Source organism: Octopus sinensis, linkage group LG12 (assembly GCF_006345805.1).
Source record: "Octopus sinensis linkage group LG12, ASM634580v1, whole genome shotgun sequence".
In the NCBI taxonomy this organism is placed as follows: domain Eukaryota; kingdom Metazoa; phylum Mollusca; class Cephalopoda; order Octopoda; family Octopodidae; genus Octopus; species Octopus sinensis.
The window spans coordinates 75,870,548-75,875,302 of record NC_043008.1 but is presented as its reverse complement, the minus strand read 5'-3'; the positions used below and the strand labels follow the sequence as shown (position 1 = coordinate 75,875,302).

The 4,755-nt window shown below is 35.4% G+C and overlaps 1 protein-coding gene across 2 annotated transcripts in view; it reads right to left on the bottom strand.

Moving 5' to 3' along the window:
* Window positions 1-299, bottom strand: part of LOC115218025 (cholecystokinin receptor type A-like) — a 279,188-nt gene extending 278,889 nt beyond the window's left edge. For both annotated transcript variants that reach the window (XM_036508058.1, XM_029787773.2), the window contains exon 1: window positions 96-299. The gene's annotated coding sequence lies outside the window, so the exon portion shown is untranslated. The remainder of the gene's footprint in view (window positions 1-95) is intronic.
* Between the last annotated feature and the right edge of the window lie 4,456 nt (window positions 300-4,755).

Below are 4,755 nucleotides of genomic sequence, written 5' to 3'. Positions count from 1 at the left end.
ACGACATATATAAAGTATGTTGCTAATACAGGTAATAATCAATACAATCAGTTATCAATATATTTATCATGATATACAACAAATCGTTTACTCACTGTCAAGTATGACATCCAGTTGGCTGTAAAAACTACTAAAATATGCCAAACACAATTTGAGCTTTCGTTTCTTTTTTGTTGTTTTGATTGTGTTGATTCCAGTCTCTTCTTGGCCGGTCTTTTCTGTTTGTTTGTCTTTATTTTCTAGTATGTCAGTCGGTAATTGCTGTGATCGTGCGTATGCAGTCAGTATTTTTTCTTCACAGACACTATGTAGGTACGTGCAGCTGTAATATTAAAGGAAGAGCTGAAGGTTCATATAGGCGATTCAAAATCTCCACATGTTGGTTGCGTTAGCATGAAAACTACTTGTTTTAAGATCAGCAGCTGCAGCGGCAGAAGCAGTAAGAGCAGCAGTAAGAGCAGCAGCAACGGCAGCAGCGGCGGCAGATGCTGTAATGGACGCTACGGTGTTGGCGGATGAGGCAGCAAGGATGATGACAACTTGTTCCGATGTGGATGATAATGGAACAGTTGCGTCTAGAGTTGATAGATTAATGCAACTTCTATTGGCAAACTATAGAGATAATTTCATGACTAAGAGGACAATCCCCTGCAAATATTTCCCCAAAACACCTTCACTGAGAAGTTTCATCATCATCATCATCATCATCATCATCATCATCATCATCATCGTCATCATCGGCATCATTATCAACATCTTATCTTCAATAAAACAATATGTATATATATATATATATATATATATATATATATATATATATACATACACACACGTGTGTGTGTATGTACATATATGCATTTATATAGGGGCAGAGAAAATATATAATAAAGCTACGTGTTTTCAAACGTATTGCAATAATATTATAGACATTACGTAGAACACAGAATTATGTGAAAATAAAAAAAGAAAACATCGTCTAATTTTTTTCCATTATAATTCCATATGGGTCATAATTCAATGTGGGTCATATTTCTAACAATATATTGGAATCTGCATGGTTGTTACTATTCAGGCACATACAAGAATTCAAACAAAAGAACCCCCTTTTGAATATATATCAAAAGCGCACGCAAGCAAACATACAGACTGCGCGCGCGCACAGACACACACACACACACACTCATTTATACATATATATATATTGAGACATTGATTTATAGAAAGATGTATATGTGTTACTGTAAGGGTTTACAAAAATTTACTTAAGATACATACGCGTATAAACATACCTACTTAGTTTACGTGTATGAAAATGCATATGTGTGTGTTTGTGTGCGCATGTATCTCTACAAGTAATTTGTGTACGTGAGTGTATTTATATGTGTAGACGCACACAATCTATCTATCTATCTATCTATCTATCTATCTATCTATCTATCTATCTATCTATCTCTCTCTCTCTCTCTCTCTCTATATATATATATATTATATATATATATATATATATTATATATATATATATATAACATAATGGCAGTTACTCCTAAGTAACACACACACATCTACTCACATACACATTCACACACGCACATGCATCGTAGCATTCATATTTTATATTTGTATTTCTTCTGTAAATATGACAAATACTAGCTGTGTTTTTTTATATTATTTGGCATGCATGAATGATGAGATATTAAAGTTTAATAGATATTTACAATGAAGTAATGGTAGCTGATGTCCAAAAAGGGAAATCGAATCCGTTATCAGTTACTTAAAAGTTTTCAATTCCTTCATGAAATCCTCACGCAGTCATAATTAATTGCCTCTCACACAAACAGATACCTTGTTTATTTGGTATCTAGGATGTTTAGAACTTCCTCCAAAATCATTTCGTTCTGACAGTAATAAACAAAAGTTTACTCGAAAACAGAATAAAAATAATTGACTACCACACAACTAGAAACACATATACAATAACTCGAAACGAATATAGACGAAAATCGAAGTCACAACCTCGTTGGATATATACAAAGTAGAAAGCATTTAGAATAGCGACATTATTTCCCGGTTCTAAAAGTTTATATTTGTACGTTTAACTCCAGTTGTTACACACGCACGCACACACACACGCACACACACACAAACACACACACACACACACACACACACACACACACACACACACGCTCACACAAACACACACATCCTAGCCAGATGCATACGCAGGCCAAGGTTATCTTGATTAAATGAAGTTTACATTGTCGTTAGGAGGCCCATGTCAACACATGGAGGATTCGATCAGAATGCATAGAAAGTACAGTCTGAGTGGAGAGTATAATTGTGAATATAAAATTATGAAAATATAAAGAGAAAAAAATATATATAAGGCAGTGGGAGAGTTACAAGTAAAGAATTTAAGGTCCGTTTCATAAATGGTTTTCAATAAGGTCATTTAGCCGAGTCAAAAAGAAATGGGGTGTCGTATTTTAATAGGATAGTTTGATGGGATGACGGGGTGTGGAATTCGTGGCCGATAGGAAGAAAAATGTGTGCTTAAAGAGGTGGTATAGTAGTAGAATTGAAAGTGTAGAGGAATGGTAGTAATGGCTAACATCTAAGAATTAAAGAATATATATTGTTGAAAAAGTAGAGGTATATGTAGGCGTGTCTACTTGTAAGATAACATAGGAAATATATAAATAGATATTTAATAAATAAGAAATATGGAGTAATAGGGAATATACGGGTGGTTAAAGATTTGTTGATTGCAACGATAAATAAAAGATAATGTCTATGAGGACAGTGGGGAAGTTAGGCAATGACGCAGGGGGATGGGTTATTGTTTGTATTTTGAAAATAGGTTACTTAATCTGTGTCTGCATGTAAAACGTATACTATAACGTTCATTCAGACACTCAGTGGATTGCATGAGATAAGATTTCGGCTATGCAAAGATCGCAATTGTTGTTATAGCCGGTATATGATTTAGCATGGGTGACTATGGACCACTTTAATGTGTAAGAAATTGAATCGGTCTTTTATTTATAGATAAGATTACTTTTGGAGTTTGTTTGGGACTTGAAGCTAGAGTAATTGTTGCCCAATCTATCTTAGAAGTTGGTGCTGCATTATGTACAAATATATATAGTTAGAGATGGTAGCTGAAACTGTGCATTTATAAACGATATTTTGAATAAGATAGCGATTATCTAAAGGGCAGGAGGTTGGGCGTCTGCAGATTCATAGGTTTAAAGGGGGTTTTGTAGACGAATTTGTGAGTTGACTGATATTTAGTAAAGGTCCGGTGTTAGGGTCATTATCACTGGTGAACTGAAAATGGGATTTATTTGGTCGTTGAGGAAGAGATCTTGGGGTTGTATATTACGATAGTCTTCATGTCCGATGACATCGTCAATATCGTTCTTTATTTCTGTTTAAAGTATTGTCCTGAAATAGGTTTCAGGACTGGGTGTAGGTAATGGAATTATAGTGCGAGGTTTGAGAGTTAATGTTAGTAAGAGGGCGTATTAGTGTTCTGGATTCATATATAGAGAGCTGGAGGTCAGGGTGAATTATGTTATTTGGATGGATGTTAAATAATTGTGAGTTTCTGAATTTCTTGTTAAGATGTCAGATTACTCCGACAATATTGGTGGTGGTGGAGCAAGACAATTTCAGAGATTTGTGATTGAATATTTTTTTTAAGGAGGCAGGATTTAGAGTAATATTTTTTTGAGTTTGGCGAAGAAGAGCTTAAGTTCTCGGGTTCGAACAGTGAGGGCGAATGTGAATGGGGATGAAACCAGATATCGTCACAAGTTCTTGTTGGTTTATTCCGATTAGGAAGTGTTATCGGGGTGAGGATAAGGCTATGGAGGTGCGCGCTTGTGTCAATTTCGGTGGGTGGCACGTATTTAGAATTTGGGATCACCTGGTGAGAGGATAGTTTATTAGATCGTCTACTACTTTGAAATTTGAATGGATAGTGGGATGGTGGGATATGGAGGATATTCCGTGCTCTATTTTGTGATTTTCCGAAACTGTTTTTGGTTCCGGGCTTAGTAGAAGGAGAAATATTCTATAACCGGCGCGTTGTAGGGCACTATTTGCAGACCCATGAAAAACGAACGTCCACCATCTACTCTACCTATATATCATTGCATACCAGTAAACAACGTGTATGCTATGAGGTCTGCAAATCTAAAGGTGGACTCAAAAGACATCTTAAGATCCACAAAGATCCGAACTTAACTGCTGCTCTTGGTGGTCCAAACCAGATATGCCAATATATGGATGTCTTTTCAAAACATTATTTGTCTGTATAGAAAGTTGTTCCTTCCTAGGGATATATTATCCAAGCATGCACCAGTTTTGATTCGAGTCGACTGACGATACTAGAAATTTCTAATATATATATATGTACTAGTGTTTATGGTTGGTTCTTATTCAATATTAGTACTTTACGAACCTGAAATTCCAGTTGTCGCTAGGGAAATTTCCATCATCCTCCGATATAGGAGGAAAACGTTTTAACAGTCAAAGAAAACGGAGAATGCATACATTGAATAATCAATTTATTGCCATAGTCCAGTCAAATTAATAAGATTATTCTTATTGCCTACGTTGCGTTTAAGCTGATTGCTGTCATTCCTATTTTAAAGTGCATTATGCAGTGAAAAAATAAAGAGCATATTCTTTTTTCTTGTTTCAGTCATTTGACTACTGCCATACTGGAGCACCACGTTTAATCGAACA